The following is a 19,048-nucleotide window of genomic DNA, read 5'->3' as shown; positions in this document are numbered from 1 at the left end:
ATTGCCCATGTCACCCCTCCCTCACCCTCAAAAGCAGACGCCTGGTGTGGAGAGCATCTCTGGGGCTCGGAGAGGGAGAGCACAGCAATCATGAGGCAATGAACTCAGTGCTGTCCTGTTAGAGCAGAAAGGAAAACCAGATCAAACTCAGCTGACCTTACCCACAAAGGGAGCCTTTACACTAGCCCTAGCCAGATGGAAATCACCAATCCCAATAGTCAGAACATGAGTCTCTACAAACATCCCCACAGAGGGCTACAATGTTATGTGTCTTCAGGTGAATGTGGAAGGCAGTCTGGATCATAAAAACAGCAACTCTTAGGGGAGTTTTGGTGCTGACCAAGGCCCAGAAATAGTGGGCAGGGGAAACATGCCGCCTACTGAGACACCAACTGGGGCAGCTAAGGGAGTGCTGGCAAAACCTCTCTTAACCCCAGGCTGCCCAGCTCATGGCTCCAAGAAAAACCTCTTCTTTCCACTTGAGGAGAGGAGACAGAAGAAGGGGGAGAACTTTGTCAGATACCAGACATGGTGATTGGTGATCTCACTGATAGAGAATGTGACTATCATCCTGGGAAGAAAGAGAAGATTTTTACGTGCCTGTGCTCAAAAGAGGGACGCAAGAAGAAAGAGATCTGCAGATGGCATGCGCCTAGTGTCATAGCAACTTCTGTATTCAGCACAGACAGCCCCTGGAGCACAGGTGCAGACATGGGAGCTGCCCCACCATCAAAGCTGGGTGACAAGAGACAATCAGCTACAATGATGCTTCCTTAGAACACTCAGTATTATAAGTGGAACTGGCTTATGCTCTCAAGCGAAAATTGGAATGACTTCAAGCACCGTTCTACGCTGAGTTGCTGATATTAAGTGTATGTTGAGGCAACTGAATTCTGAAGTTGGGGAAAAAAAAATCCCAGACCTAGGCAGAAGGAAATGACCAATCCCAGCAGTCAGAGTGCCTACAAACATTCCCACAGAGGGCTATAGTGTTCTGTCTCCAAGTAAACTTGAAAGGCATTCAGGGCCATAAAAACAGCCACTCTAAGGGGATACCAGCTCAGCTACACCAGGATAGGGCACCAGTCAGAGTTATGAGGCCCTCGTTCTAGGCTCCAACTCTCAGATATTTCTACACACACACAGAGTCAGAAGGAAACCTGCTCCCTTGAAGAAGAGGACTCAGTCCTGGCAGCATTCATCACCTGCTAGTTAAAGAGCTCTTGAGTCCTGAATAAATAGCAGTGATATCCAGGTACTACACTGAGGACTTTGGGTGAGCCTCTAAGATTTGCTGGCTTTATGTGAGACTCAACACATTATTAGCTATGGTGGCTATGTAGCAAAACTCCTCCTTGAGGAAAGCAAAGAAAAAAATAAAGAGGACTTTGTTTTGCACCTTAGGTACCAGCATGGCCATAGGAAAATAGAGCATCAAGTAAACTCCTAGGGTACCTATTTCCAGAACATAACTTTTGGTCAGCATTTCTGGACCTGTCCTGGGACAGAAGGAAGTCCACTGCCCTGAAGGGAGAGTCCCAGGCCAGGCAGCATTCACCACAAGCTGACTTAAGAGGCCTTGGGGCTTACGGGAACATTGGCAGTATTTCTTACTGCCTGGGGTGATGGGAGCCACAGGGTGAGGCTCCTCTGCCTTTGGAAAGGAGGAGGGGAAAGTATGAAGGACTGTGTCTTGTGGTTTGAGGGCCAGTTCAGCTACAATACAATAGAGCACCACGTATATATTTAAGGTTTTTGACTGTAGTCCCTAACTCCTATATGGCACTCCTGGACCCACCTGGGACCAGGGCAACCCTGCTACCCTCAAGGGAAGAACACAGGTCTGGCTGACTTTACCACACACTGACTGCAGAGCCCAGGGCCTTGAGTGAAGGCAGTACCCAGGGAGTGGTTACAGTGGGCTTTGGGAGAGACCCCATTCTCTGTGATGTGCTTATTTCACATTACATGCCTGCATCAAAACATCTCATTTGCTCCATAAATATATACACCTACTGCGTACACACGAAAACTTTAAAAAAGAAAAACAAATAAATGAATAAATAAAAATTGCAGTGACTATTTGATGACAGTGTGATATTTATGTAGTTTCACATACCTCCCTACAAAGTGCTTATTGAATTAAAAAAAAGAAGAGCGAGAGTGTTTACAGTGGAGAAAGGTGACAAACACAACTTTAATCCGATAATCAGGTAATGTATTATGTATATCCAATAAGATACAACAAAAACAAAGCATTACTTCAGGAATATTCCCGCCAGAACTGCATACTCCTGAATCCAGTCATGAGGAAACAGAAAACAAACCCAATTTCACGAATATTCTACAGAATTGCTGAACAAGTCTAAAAAATGACAAATAAAGGAACCTGTCGTTGTTGACTGAATGCTTTTTACTGTAAAGGACATTATTGGGACACTGACAAAAGTTGAATGGGTCTGCGTATTAGATCATTGCATATATGTGTTAATTTCATGATTTTGGTGGCTGCAGGATAATTATGTAAGATAACATTCTGTTTGTAGGAAATACAGTCTAGAATATTTCCAACTTCTGGGGGAACCTTGTTAGTAACTTACTCTCAGTGATTCAAGAATAAATAATAAAAGCAAACTTTCAGTTTTATTTTTTACTGTCTTCTCAAAGGTTTACTAGAGCTACAAAACAAAGAAACTAGTGTCTCTATGCTGAGAAAAATTATATTTTTCCTGGGTACAATGTAGAGATTTTCTTATAAAATTATATGGAAGGTAACTTTTATGTGGCAATGTAAAACTAGAAGTAATTTAACCACGATAATTAGAAAAATAATATATTTACTACACAAAAGTACTTATTGAAACACTACTGACCAGGATATTCAGAATCCTCAGAACTGTAAACATTCCGATAATTGTGAATTATCATTTTCTTAGGTTTTATTTGGCCAGTTTTTAAATTCAGTACATTTCACAAAGAAATTAAACATTTCCACCTCCTTTTCCTGACCCATTTAACACAGTTTAAATAATAGGATGTGCAAACCACTGAACTATTATTATCTTGTGAGATTACATGCTTATCTTGAATCACTCTTGGCTCTTTCTAATTTGTATTCTGATATTCCGCAATTCAGTCCCTACTATTGTGTTAATACCTACAATTTTTCAGAGCCTTGATCTAACTCAAGTACAGACATTACATTTTATGACATTTCCATATTTTCAGCGTAACAAGTTAAAACTATAGTCATTTAGAAGACACATGCAATTATGCACATTTCAAAAAAAAGTAATAAAATATAACTAGGACTGACCTTCATCACTACACAGAAGTGTATCTACGCTGGTTGTTAACATATTAAAATCTTCCCATTTCACTTGATATTTAGTCGATGAGGTAATGCTTGGAAAGTCAGAGACCATCCAGAATTCTGCTTCAGCACCATGGCCAGTGTCTCCAACGAGTTGTTCATGCAAAAATGGTGTTAAATATTATATATATATATTTTTTATTTATTTATATATATATATATATATATTATTGCACTTCAGCTTCTGGGGTACATGTGAAGACCATGCAGGATTGTTGCATAGGTACATACATGGCAATATGGTTTGCTGCCTCCATGCCCATCACCTACATCTGGCATTACTCCGCATGTTATCTCTCCCAACTCCCTATCCCCTACTGTCCCTCCCCTAGTGCCCCCCACAACAGACCTCAGTGTGTGATGCTCCCCTCCCTGTGTCCATGTGTTCTCATTCTTCAACACCCGACTATGAGTGAGAACATGCAGTGTTTGATTTTCTGTTTTTGTCTAAGTTTGGTGAAAATGATGGTTTCCAGGTTCATCCATGTCCCTACAAAGGACATGAACTCACTGTTTTTGATTGCTGCATAGTATTCCATGGTGTATATGTGTCACATTTTCCCTGTCCCATCTATGATTGATGGACATTTGGATTGGCTCCAAGTCTTTGCTATTGTAAACAGTGCTGCAATGAACATATGTGTGCATAAGTCTTTATAATAGAAAAATTTATACTCCTTTGGATACATACCCAGTAATAGGATTGCTGGGTCAAATGGAATTTCTACTTCTAGGTCCTTGAGGAATTGCCACACTGTCTTCCACAATGGTTGAACTAAATTACACTCCCATCAACAATGTAAAAGTGTTCCTTTTTCTTCACATCCTCTCCAGCATCTGATGTCTACAGATTTTTTAATGAGTGCCATTTTAACTGGCGTGAGGTGGTATCTCAATGTCAAATGCCCACATGAGAAGCAAGGAAAGATATAAAATCGACACCCTGTCATCAAAATTGAAAGACCTAGAGGAGCAAGATCAAAAAAACTCAAAAGCAAGCAGAAGGCAAGAAATAACTAAGATCAGAGCAGAACTGGCCACCATCATTTGACTTTCTGTCTCTATGAACTTTAATACTTTGGCTACCTCCCATAAGTGTAATTATACAATATTTGCCTTTCTGTGACTGATTTATCTCACTTATTATAATGCCTTCAAGGTTCCTCCATGTGTCAGATTGTCTTCCTTTTTAAAGCTAACAATGTGTCATCATATGTATATACAACATTTTGTCCAATCTATTGATGGACACTCGGATTGCTTCCACCTTTCAGCTATTGTGAATAATACTTTTATGAACTTGGTTGTACAAATCTCCCTTCTAGGTCTTCCTTTCAATTCTTTGGGTAGATACCAAGAAGTGAAACTGCCGCATCATATAATAATTCTATTGTTACTTTTTTAAGAAACCACTGCACTGTTTTTATGGTGGCTACACCATTTTACATTTTCACCAACGGTACACAAGGGACACAATTTTTCTACATCCTTGTTAACACTTGTTATTTTCTGGGTTTTGTTGTTGTTGCTTGTTTGTCTGTTTGAACGGTGAGCATTCTAATGGGTTTGAGAGGTGATATGTGACTTTTTTATATAAATCAAAGTTAAATAACCTCTGAAAAATGGCTCAAAGGTGGTATCTGGTATCCTTGGTCTTGTCTTTTCTCCGAATTTAAATATTTGAAGCTAGAATTTTGTTTTACCATATCTTATTTTAGAATATTATACATGGTTTGTAAAATGTAACCTTTATTTTAGCACAAATCAGTATTGACGAAAATAAGACTTTTACAATGCTATTAAAATGGCAGTGGTTATTAATGTTGTTAATGATGCACCTAACGCAAGAAGGGACTGGAAAATGAGAAACTTTTCTTCAGATCTCTTGCAAACTCGTATGTTGTCATTTATTGGTATTCCCTTAGTGCATTTTATGGCCCCAGCTCCATTATTAACCACCTGTGTGATTTGGGACAAGATTCTTATTCTCCCTGTGTTTCAGCTTTTAAAATCTATCCTGGGAATTTTCCACCTTCTATTTTGATTATGTGCAATTTAAATTATCCTGGGACGAAGAACATTTTACCTATAGGAGTTTTAAAACAAGGAAACACAAGTCCTAAGAGAACATCAAGCTACCTTGAGACCCTATGGTTCCCTGGGTCAGCAAACAAACCAATTAAAGAAAGTTACTAGGTACATCCTGAGAAATTCACTCCTTTGTGGTACCTTTCCATTCAGAACTACTTATTAAGTCAATAATACATCCTTGTGAAGTGATCATTAGGGAGAGAATGGATAGACTTAACGCACAAGATAAACATGAAGGACTCACCATGTGGAGGTTCACAATTTAATATGAGCCCTGAAAAAGAAATCAACACAAATATGTAAATAAAAGAGTATTTGCTATTTCCCATCTAATATTTAAACTAAAGTTGTATCTCTATTCTCATGACATTTAAAATCTAATTTTTATATGGAAAATTTTCAGACTCATATAAAGCACACCATTTAGCTAAATAATTCACTTTGGAGATGAGTGTCACAAAATTCTTTTTTCAAATAAAAGCCCTGGGTGGGTTGGTGACATTTAAGTATAAGTTTGAAAGAGAAACTAGATGAATAAATATTCAGAGAAGAGGGAGTGAAAATGCTTTAAATGAACACACAAATCATATCAATGTTTGATGAACATATTTTATCTGCCTAGAGGAAAGTTACTCTTGAAATGAGATGAAGACAGAAAAATGACAGCTGGGCAATATAAACGGGAGATGATTGAGAGCTGTTGTTATTTCTGCCGTCAAATAATTACTAAGCATGAGAGGCAGCAGATTGGATTCATTAAGGGTGTGATCCCCTGTGCCGGAATCCTGGCTCTGTCACTTGCCTACTGTATGATCTTAGACAAATTACTATACTTCTTTGTGCCTTCATTTTCTTACAGGTTAAATGGAGATAAAAATATATTCATTATAAAGTTACTTCAAAGAAACAAGCTAATTTTATAAAATGCTTATAATTTTAATACACACATGAATACATAGATCAATAAGCAATTTCCAAAATATCCCCAGAGTTCTCATGCTTACAGTAAAAAGTGAGACCTTTTCAATTTCTCTAGACTTTACAGGCCCCAGGTTGAAAACTATAGATGTATATAGCCTCAGTCCCCTTCAATCAATGTTTCTCTATCTTCTTATACCTATAAACATTTTCCATCTTTAGAAAATCATCCTTTTGATTAAAAAATAAAATTTCAATTATTTTAAATGATTATTTTTGTGCTACCAGTAAGTGCTAATTAGAGTTTTTCACCAAACTGTCTCTATTTGACTAGATGATACATGCCTGAATAATGTCAGATTCCACATCTCATCAGCTATATTCTACTTATTCTCTCTACTAATTTCAAAACAAAATTCTATTTCACATTTATTCACCTAAATGGTAGTAACTATTTGGCAGCCCCAGTATTTAGGCATTTCATTTAAATACAGTGATGGAAATATGAAGGAATTTCTCATGGAAGACTATAAATCCTCCTTTACATTCCAAAAAGAATAAAGAAATTAAAGATGGCTTTTATATAACCTCAAAAAAACTCCCCCTCTGGGCAGAGCTCCTCTGGGTTCTGGGCAGTCCTCTTCACTTTGAACCATTTGCGAGGTCAATACATCCTTCCTAAGTCAACATTGGCTGAAGAACATACACAGCTAGCACTGAGGGGAATTATAAGCAAATTACTTTAAGTATTTTTTAAACTTTCAACTGACTTTAATTAATACATTCTCATTTCATTTTTTTTTCATTTTATCCAGCTCTAAGAAGTATTTTGTGTTTTTATGTTTCCTTGCAGATTCTGATTTGATTTTCAATGGTTCCCAATTCATATGGAAATGGTAATAAAAGGCCAGGCATGCTGGCTCATGCCAGTAATCCTACCACTTTGGGAGACAGGTGGATCAGGAGGTCAGGAGATCAAGACCATCCTGGCCAACATAGTGAAATCCTGTCTCTACTGAAAGTACAAAAACTAGCCAGGCACGGTGCCCTGGCTAATAGCTATAGTCCCAGCTATTCAGGAGGCTGAGGCGGGAGAAATGCTGGAACTCCGGAGATGGAGGCTGCGGTGAGCCAAGATCGTGCCACTGCACTCCAACCTGGGCAACAGAGAGAGACTGTCTCAAAAAAAAAAAAAGGGGGGGGGAATGGTAATTAAAAATATTAACATTGGTTAATTTCTAAAAGTATGCCTGAACACTAAATTCTTTAAATGATTTGCATATCTCATTTTAACCAAGTATATTATGAAGTAATTTTTATCATCATCCTCATTTTCTATAAATGATGAAACTCAGGCACAGAGATGTTAACTTTACAAGCCACACAATAAACAAGTGATGGGGCCACCAGCATTCATACCTACTCAGCCTTACTCCAGAATCTAGGCTCTTAATGACAACAGCGTATTTTGTTTTTAGAATTATCTTATCTTCAAGTGGCATATATCATACTCAAAATGGCAAAAGGAAAAAAAAAATTCCCAAAATGTTGTGGTAAGTGTGGTGGTTTTAATCACATTAAGTACACTGGCTTAAACAATCCTTGGAACTTGACCAAGCCTTTTTCATATCCCACGATTGTTTTTCTTTGTTAAAGAGCTCACTATATTGCTCTGCATACTCACTGAAACAAGTCAACTGAATCATTAAAAATTGGTCTTTGGAAGCATTATCAGTTAGTAAAGATATATTTTAAAGTCTCACTTTTCATTTCAAACACTCACTGGAGCAACTTTTCCCAAGATGGCGGCCATATTTGGTGTAGAAACGCAGAATCTTATACTATGTGCCCACTTCCTCAAACAGCATGCTTTAAAACAAGCACGTAAAAATAGCCGTGCTGAAAAAACATTAACATTTTTTGCTATATCTTTTAACTTCAAATAAAGATCTATTGCTGATTGCCAGGAGTCTTTATAAATACAAGAATATATGGATTATCATCATTTCACTCAAATCTTTCTCCCTATGTATGATTCATTCTCAGCAAATCAATTGGTTATTCAAATTTAGGTAAAATAAATGATAGTAATTATCCTTTTTTATTTTACAATATCACATTTTGATTTTATGTGACGTTCAACATTATTACTTGTTAAAGAGATGCTTTCTCTTTTTATCATAATGTTAACTGTGTGTTTCTCTTTTCATCATAATGTTAACTGTGTGTTTTCACTTTTTATCAGCCTCAGTAGTTACGTAACGTGGGACACTGGTTTTCCTCAGAAGTACGTCTTAGAATGATTCTTTTGTATTTTTGGTCTTTTTTTTTTTTACTGTTTGCATCCAATAATTAATTTCCTTTTTTCTTGGCAAACCTGATTGTATTGGCAAGGAGGTTTATCTCTTACATTTGAAAAAGATATTCATTTCTTTACAAATGAAAAAGGCTACCAACTGACAGCATTTTATGTGAGACAATGTACCAATTAGTAAGAGCAGATGCATTGTTAGCCCAACATTTACGTTTTCAGTTATTCATGAGGTTTTCCTGTGTTCACTTCTTTTCACTTTGTGCTACCAGATATACTTGTGTCAGCACATAAAACTCTATATTCTGTAAGTATACTGGAATAATAAATACTATTGTCACTTATAGTATTATTCCAAGTTGTAATATGTAAGTAATCATTTTTCATCTGGAAGCCATTCAGTAAACAAATAAAATTAAGCTCATAAAAAGGGACAATCCCGGTGCAAATAGACAGCATACACATAAACAAGAAGTACAATAGGGTATTAACAAAATGGGTCACTAGTAATATATCATGTAAGGACCACTAGGGAAATTTACACACCTAGAAGTAGCCCAATGCATGGTTCCCTCATTTTTCTGTCATCCCCGGGGAGGAGTGTCCTCAGGTTAAGCTCAGCTGAACACATCACAGAGAGAATCTGAAGGAAAGAATTAATGTTGATGTGATACATTTCTTCTCCAGTGACCAAGGGTGTAGAAAGTTAGGATGGTGATGGATGCTTCTGGGGAAGGTAAAATGAGGCGGGTGACCCAGTATAATTTCCTTGTAAGTATAACTGGATCTCTAGGCAAATAGACTAATGGTGCATTCCAGGGGAAGACTCTTTTCCTGTGGAATACTTTGGGTCAGATGCTTCTGATTTAGGTTTGCCTAATGTAAAGACCCCTATCACCTACAGATTTATGATCGATATCTTCCTAGAGAACACAATGTACACTCTGTAGTATAGAGATATTTCTTTAATTAAATACTGATAGTTCTGTGAGGTAACCCTTAAATCTCATTAAGCATCTCCTCATCTATTATTCCAAGCCAAAAGCGTGGATACAATGCCGAAAGCAGGAAACTGGGGAGTTTGCAGTATTCCCTAAATTTTTTCTTATTTCTTCTATCCTACCCAATTGCTTATATTCTTGAAATTATTAGTAAAGCCTGACACTTAATAAGACCATAGATTTGTTTCTGATGGCACATCTCATCTTTGTTTTACCTTAAGGCCCTTTTAATTTAACAGAAACACACACACACACACCTTATAGGAATACATTGAGATGAAATAAAACTCTATTAAATTTAAATAAGGGCATTAAAAAAACCAAGGATTTAAGATGACAATTAATTTTGGTAAGCGTGGCAAGGAAATGAGTTGATAGGAGGTCAAAACCAAGTGGCTAGAAGTAAACTATTATTAATGCCATACTTTCTGTTGGAGGTAGTGATTTTATGAGTGCTTATTGCATTAATAAAATAGGTATTTTAAAATATAAATAAATAGTAGTAGTGGGACCATCCCAATGCTGTTATATAGTTGCATCTCCATAAATCAGTCAATAGCTAAATGAAAATGAGTTTCCAGAATCAAATATAAAAATCTGAAAGGATATAAAGTAATATCATATTTGAATATTACTTTTTAATTCCTAGTACAGTAGCTGCTATTTTGTTTGAGCTCCTTTTGTAATAAATGCATTTAATGAAAATGAACATTTTGACCCGGCGCGGTAACTCAAGCCTGTAATCCCAGCATTTTGGGAGGCTGAAGCGGGTGGATCACGAGGTCAAGAAATCGAGACCATCCTGGTCCACATGGTGAAACCCCGTCTCTACTAAAAATACAAAAAATTAGCTGGGCATGGTGGCGCGTGCCTGTAATCCCAGCTACTCAGGAGGCTGAGGCAGGAGAATTGCCTGAACCCAGGAGGCGGAGGTTGCGGTGAGCCGAGATCGCACCATTGCACTCCAGCCTGGGTGAAAAGAGCGAAACTCCATCTCAAAAAAAAAAGAAAATGAACATTTTAGAAGTAATTACTAACTTAAAAAATTCAGGGGTAGGAAATAATCTTCCTCTATCTTCACTTAAGTTTATTTAATAAGGTACAGTGGACTCTTGAACAACATGGGGCTTAAGGGTACTAAACCCTGTACACTCAAAAATCAGCATATAAATTTTGACTCCCCAAAACTGACTAATAGCCTACTATTGACTAGAAAAGCCTTACTGATAATCAATTAACACATATTTTGTATGTCACACGTATCATGTGCTGTATTCTTACAAAAAGGTAAGCTAGACAAAAGAAAATGTTATTAAGAAAATCATAAGAGAAAATATGCTTGCTATTCGTGAAATGAAAATGTATTATAATAAAAATTTTTATCCTTACTGTTTTCACACTGAGTAGGCTGAAGAAGAGGGTTTGATCTTGATGTCTCAGGGATGGCAGAGGCATAGGAAAATCTGCATAAAGTATGTCCATGCAGTTCAACTCCATGTTGCTCAAGGGTCAACTGTAATATCTACTAGAAGAAGAAGCCATTAGCTTATAGTTAAGTAAGGCAACCTGACTGAACACATTCTCTTTTTTTCCTATCTGAGGTCATTTTTGAATTGTAATAATAGTTTAATAGGATTTATAATGAGAGATGATAGTGTTGGCAGTCTAGAAAAAAGACCTCTATATTTGGCATCATAAACACTGTGTTAGGCAACATGAGTAGAGATTTGAATATAATATTCTCCAGTCTGGGAGAGAGATACATAAACAAATATCTGTTTAAACAGTAGTTTATATAATAAAAGTGCCATCATGGCAGTGTAGAAAATTTTCAAGATAAATTAACCAACTAATTCAAGTCTGTTATGTAGACACTGAACAATACCAGCCTCAAATAAATGGTTAATTTTATAATAAACACATAAAACTTGGTAATTAAATAGCTAAATTGGCAAAACATAAATCACACATGAAAATACTATTTAATCAGTGTGTGAAAATATCAGCAAGAATAACTTTCCACAATTTATCACTAAAAGAAATATATAATTACAATACACGTTTGCAAGAATGTGAAAAACTTGTACATTTATAGATAGCCAGTGGCAGTCAAAATTGACACAATTCCTTTGGTTGGGAAGATAGCAGTACATATATATGTAGTTTAGATTCCGAGGGTACATGTGCTTGTTATATGAGTACAGGCATAATGGTGGAGGTTGGGCTCCTAGTATACTCATCACCCAAATATTAAACACTGTACCTGGTAGATGATTTTTCAATCCTTCCTGCCGCCCATCCTCCACTCTCCCTCTTTTGGAGTCCTCAGAGTCTAATTTTCCCATCTTTATATACACATGTATCCTTTCTTTAGCTCCCACTTACAAGTGAGAACATGTGATAGTTGATTTTTTTGCTTCTGTTAGTTCACTTAGGGTAATGGTGTCCAGCTCCATCCATGTAGCTGCAAAGGATGTGATTTCATTTTTGTAATCTATTAAAACACTCATCCATTGATGCTGAAATCGTACATTGGGGTACTTATTCTATAAGTTAACTATGTATAATTTATAGTATAAGTTAAACACAGCTGTTGAAATTTCTAGAGTAACCACTAAAAAAATAGAAATCAAGCATTATTATGGTCTGAATGTCTGTCCTATGACTAACATGTTGAAACCTAATCACAAATGTGATGTGTTAAAAGATGGGACACTGGAAGGTAGTTAGATTATCAGGATGGAGTCCCTATAAATGGAATTAATGCCCTTATTACAAGAATCCCCAGGGAGCGGCTTTGTTCCTTCCACCACGTAAGGATTCTCACCATGTGAGCAGAAGACACTGTCTATGAGAGAGGAAACAGGCCCTCACCCTTCCCAGCCTCCAGAACTGTGAAAAACAAATTGCTGTTGTTTAGAAGCTACCCAGTCTACAGGATTTTTTTATAACAGCCCAAACAGACTAAGACAAGTATGCAAATTCCAAACTCCTGAATGAGCAGAAAAAGAAAATGAAATAAAACTTAATCATCAGTCCAAAAGAAGGCAAGATGGTAGAAAAAAGATTGTAAAAAAGAAAGAAAAAAAGCTGAACTTAAAAAATAATTTAAAAACCACATAATGATAGTGTAGAACAAACCCTATATCTGTAGTCAAAATAAAAGAATAAACTAAAAATTTCAATTTAAAATATATCAGACAGGACTTATTAAAACAAAATTCAGACATATGCCATATGCAAGGTATACATGAAGCATAAGTGAGATGAAAAATAAGGAGAAATCTAGATTAAACTTATGCTTGTTTAACTATAATAGAATCCTTGAAGTGGAAGTTTATGACAAAAATGCATAGAGATGAAAAACATCGTTACATAAAGAAGTATGATCTTTCTAAATTCATAAATACCTAATATATCCTGTATGTATTATAATAAAATTATAAATAAATATTAGAGAAGGATAGGTGCAAACTTCTGGATAGTGATCAGTTCCAGAATGAAAGGTAGCAATGTTTACAACACCACTGAAGGAAAGCTGTGGTACCTCAGGTTTTATAATTATCCTTTAAACACTGAACATATATGTTATATATACTCATTCTACATATATTTTATCAAAGTATAATCAATAGTATTACATTCTACGAAAAATTTTGACACCATTGTTATATTGGGGTTCAGGGGGCCCTCAGCTCCCCTGAGAGGACATTTCTCCAGGTTCTTGGTCTCCTGCCCTCTCAAGAATGAGAGAGGGGACCACGGAGCAGTGGGCAGTAAATGCCGGACTCAAAAGTGTTTGTAGAAAGTGATTTATTTAGAGAGAGAAAAAGAAGGAGAGAGAAAGAAACAGCTAACTCTCACACTGAGTGAGAGAATCCAGAAAGATGGGATCCAGGAGAGGAAAGCAGCTTCCACCCTGAGTGGAAGGGAACAGAGAAAGATGGAGTTTAGGAGGGGAAGACAGGCTTCCACGAGAGAGCGTGGAAGGGGATCCCAGAGGTGAAATCCAGGAGAGAGAAGGATGGCTTCCACAAAGGGAGTGTTCCTGGAAGGGACCCAAACATGGAGTCCGAAGGGGTGTGGAAGAAGGGGGCTTTTAACCTGGGAGGAAGCCCCGCCTTCTCTAAGACCCCAGGCCAATGAAAGGAGTTCCTTAGAACTTCCACTGGAGTGACTGACTCTTAGTTTCTTCCCACACCTGCGAATTTAAACATAAACCATTGAATCTCCCAGATGGAGAGAGATGGGAGGGGGCGTGGCGCTGGGAAGTTCCTCCCCTAAAAACTACACCCCCTTGTGGACCCAGAAAGAGAACAGATTCCCTCACTATGAGCACTAGTTATTAACATGGTAGAATTTTTGTCCTATTTTACGTGTAATTTGAGAAAAATAGTTTCACCCTCCTCCTTACTCCACACATATTATAAAAACAATGTAGGCTAAACACTAGATTTGGGAATATGAGTAATGTCTCTACTATTAAATTTAATGACTTTAGAACATCAGAATAAATTTTGCTATTAACTTGTTTGGAAATTAGAATTTATGTTACACAGCTATAGAAACTAGAGAATAAAAGAGATCAAGAATTTCCAAAAGCAGAAATGACATCCCAAAGTTTAATAATCCCCATAATTTGAGTTATAAATTTTCTGGTATAATGAGTATCAACTTAGCTTTTTATCCTCACTTAAGTTTAAAATTCCCTCTATAAATAGTTCAGAATCACACCATTCTAATTTAGACTTGAAATATAGGACATGAATGCAGACATGATTTTTTCAGAGTAAAAACTGAAAATAAAAAAAACAGTGTTGAAGTACAAATATTTAATTTTAATCATTAGTACTTATAATATTTAATCATTAGTATTTTCACTTGTTCAAATCATTTACCTAGAGATACACAATCTTCATTATGGCATATTCTTCTTTTCAGTGGATGGCAAAAGGCTCTTTGAAGTACATTTTGCCTGAGATATATGATCACTTGTATTTTAATAGTGAGGACATTTCTATTCAACCCCAAATACTTAAAGACTTGATAGGTGCATTTATTCACTGAAAAGACTAGTGAAGTATCTAGAAGATTCTAAAAACCTTCAGCCAAAAATATACAGTCTCTTATGGGGGTAAGTAGTTTTCCACTGTACATTACTGAATTCCTTATTTAATTGATCTTGCTTAGGTTAATTAATGAATTAGCATAACTAAAGTAAGGGTTAAACGTGGTGCTATATTACTATGTGGAATGTAGTTATAAGCATTTTCTATTAAGGATTTTTTAGTACTTATTTGTCAGATGTGTGGACTGTGACCTCTGCTCTGAGTTCAGTGCTGGAAAATCTTTTAAAGGGTAAAAAATAGAGAGTTCTAACAGAGTATAAAATGTACTATAGCCCCTCAATAATTATGCTATAATTCTGTAGGAGAAAGCAATTATTTTGAAAGCCCTATTTTCAGACACTTGCTTTAAACTTCCTAGAAAAGGAAAAGCATTCCTTTTAGCTGAGATTATTTTGTTCTTTGCATGTGTTCAAAAATGACTAATATTTCCTGTTTATTTTTTAAAGAGCACATTATACACACATATACACATGTGCATAGACAAACATATGCTCTGACATTCTTCTTAAGTACACTCTAGTCTTGTCATTTTTATTTATAAAAGATAGGTTTTGTCAGATTACTGAGTCTGAAAAATCTCAAGCATTCTAACCGTGCTTCATGGCTGCCTAGTACAAGTCAACCTCATTGTGGATGAAAATAATTGCTTCATATCTACTCACTGAATAATCCTTAGCTCAGAATTAATCCACATACCTTCTCACTTGTAACAGAACCACCAAAGAACCGTGACGGGCTAAGTAGTGAGAATTTATAGTCATAATGTGATAGTTACATGTGACTTTCAAATATATGAGTCCAGGAAACTAAATAGTACTTGGGTGGTACTAACCAGAACATAGTGCTAATTATTTGTTTACTCATTTGCCAGAACTTTTCTTTCTTGGTGAATACGCTGATTACCATTAGAAGACCAATACAATTCCCATTTTACATCTGTGGTAAGCTCTGTTCTCTCCAGAAGACTGAGAGATGGCCTTTGTCATCTCTGAAGATCTTTTTCAATTTGATAAGTCCATATAGCATCTATAATTCCAAGGTTATATTTTCAAAAGTCCTGTCAGTGTTATCCCTCATGAAGCTTCAACAGCAAGTTGTCCTATCCATTGGCCAACTCATGCTATAAATAATAATAATTGATGAACTGGAGCTTTATATAATAACAGCAGTGCCAGTTCCCAAGATCTAGATTCCTGGATGTTATTCTGATAGTTGATTTTGTTCATTTCCCAGACACTCTGCACAGCCAACTACAAAGAAGTAGGGACCACCCCAATGCAACAGCCTGGTAAAACACACCAACATACCACAATTACTTTTTTAAAAATGTGGACTTTTAAAAAATCTTTATCATTTACAAGAATTAACATATAGTAGCAGGCAATCAAACTTATTAAACTTGGAAAGAAATCTTGTCAAATACTTAAGAAGAGTTACATATATCTGTAAGCATCTATGGATAGAAGAGGGAGCAGGGGACCCTGTAATTAGACCTGGTGAGACCTGGCAGCTTTACCTAAGGAAAGCTATATGGGTTTCCAGAACCTTGCTCTTACTAATTTATACAATTAGCTAATAAGGCCAGGTGCAGTGGATCATGCCTGTAACCCCAGCATTTTGGGAGGCCAAGGTGGGAAGATCACTTGAGGTCAGGAGTTTGAGACCAGCCTTACCAACACAGTGAAACCCCGTCTCTATTTAAAAGAAAAATACAAAAGTTAGCCAGGTGTGGTGGCGGGCACCTGTAATCCCAGCTATTCATGTGGCTGAGGCAGGAGAATCGCTTGAACCTCGGAGGTGGAAGTTGTAGTGAGCTGAGACTGTGCCACTGCACTCCAGCCTGGGCAACAGAGTTAGACACTGTCTCAAAAAAAAAAAAAAGGTAATAATACCTAGGATTGAATGAGGAAAATAAATGAGATAATGTATATAAATCAGGGCAAATAGTAAGCCCTTGATAAAATGGTACCTTTTTGACAACAAAGATGAAGAATTTGGTTGTATAAGAATGGATGAAACAGAATAATAAAATATGAGAGAAGCTTAATACTGGAAGCCTTTTAGTTATGATTACTGAAGAAAAGTGCTCCCCTATTCTGAAAAACCTTTTAAGTTTAAAAGGAAAAAATTATGGAGGCAGGCCATAATTCCAAATATATATTAGATTAAAATGAAAATGACACAAATGAGCTCCAGTGTGGGAGAGCAGTAGAATTAAACTTGCAGATAAAAGGAAGTAGAATTTGGAGCAAGTTGTTTTCCCAGAAGAACTGGAAGATGACCGCAATTCAAATTAATTTTCTAAACATAGATACAGATGCTTTTGCATAATTTCCATAACTTCACCTCATATATTGGCTTCTACTGTGGATAGGATAAATGAAATTAATCCTGTAGATACTTATAAAACTATATCTCTTTCTTCTCACTTGTGTTTTACATTTTAAGGTAGAAGTTAATTTTTTCCTTTTAAATTAGGACAAAGAGCTGAGTGTAACAAAATGCAGATGTGAGTATGTGAGATTCAAATAGATACACTTAAGACATTGAGGATATGTAAGAAATGAAATCTACAAATACAAGTGACACTTGAAATAATTGTTGTCTTGATCGAGATGCACTTTCCAATTCAGTTAGATAATCAAGAAAGAATGTTACATACAGTACAACCAGTGTCTCACGATTAGGCCTGGTGTAATTCTCAGGAGTGGAATTAATAATAGAATACCACTGGATGTTAGAAGATACTTCCTCCACAAAGGTGACAGCTATAGCTTTAAAAGCCAATATGATACCTACAAACTTTCAGGGGTTGTAGTTGATACTAACAGCCATGAAGAGAACACAATTCTTAAAATACTAGGGACATCAAAATTGCCAAGAAATTTTTTTGTGAAACTAATGACAGTGAAATTTAATACTAACATATATAAGAAAAATTTTACTTATTCTCAAGTGAATACAATTTTTTTCTGATTGAGATGAACTCCAGAAACTCATCCACAAGTGGAAAAAAATACCATGTTTTTAATTTGTTGAAGAACATCAATTATTCTTATTCTGAATATTTGAATTGAATTTTGGTTTGTTCATTCATTTACTCATTTATTCAACAAACTTTGATTGAGTTCCTATTATATGTCAGCACTGTGAAAAATGCTAGCAGTAAAAATAGACAGGTTATGTCCAGTTTTCATTAGAAATTAAGCAAGAAACCAACTAACAATCCAACCAACTAGAGAGCAGAATATCACCTTAATACTTTTATTTCAAATTATAGGGCCACTTTTCTGTTAGACATGTTAAAATGACACAATAAGGTAGGTATGATATTTAATTTTTTATTATACTTTAAGTTCCGGGGTACATGTGCAGAAAGAGCAGGTTTGTTACATAGGTATATACGTGCCACGGTGGCTGCTGCATCCATCACCCTGTCATCTATATTAGGTATTTTTCCTAATGCTACTCTTCCCCTAGACCCTCACCCCCTCACATGCCCCAGTGTGTGATGTTCCCCTCCCTGTGTCCATGTGTTTTCATTGTTGAACTCCCACTCATGAGTGAGAACATTCAGTGTTTAGTTTTCTGTTCTTGTGTTAGTTTGCTGAGAATGATGGTTTCCAGATCCCTGCAAAGGACATGAACTCATCCTTTTTTATGGCTTCATAGTATTCCATGGTGTATATGGGCTACATTTTCTTTATTTGGTCTATTATTGATGGGCATTTGAGTTGGTTCCAAGTCTTTGCTATTGTGAACAGTGCCACAATAAACATATGTGTGCATGTGTCTTTATGAGAGAATGATTTATAATAATTTGGATATATACCCAGTAATGGGATCGCTAGGTCAAATGGTATTTCTAGTTCTAGATCCTTGAGGAATCACTATACTGTCTTCCACAATGGTTGAACTGATTTACACTCTCACCAACAGTGTTTGTTAGCATGTAAGGTATATAAAATACGTAAAACATGTAAAATACATATAATATCTAAGGCAACACATAGTAAAACAGACACAGTACTAAATTTAGTCACCAGATCACAGAGTATCAAAGAGATATGTTATTAATAATTGTACTTCAAGAACAGTCCAAGTCAAAAATGTAAAGAAAGGTAGCATCGTTATCTTCTGTGTGTGAAAAGCAACAGTAATATCCTATAGTGGATGTGAGATACCACCAGATTTGAGGAACTTTGGTGTAGACTTAAGAGTTTGG

This window comes from Callithrix jacchus, chromosome 15 (assembly GCF_049354715.1).
Source record: "Callithrix jacchus isolate 240 chromosome 15, calJac240_pri, whole genome shotgun sequence".
NCBI classification, from domain to species: Eukaryota; Metazoa; Chordata; class Mammalia; order Primates; family Cebidae; genus Callithrix; species Callithrix jacchus.
The sequence above is the reverse complement of the archived record's forward strand: the minus strand, read 5'-3'. Positions refer to the sequence as shown.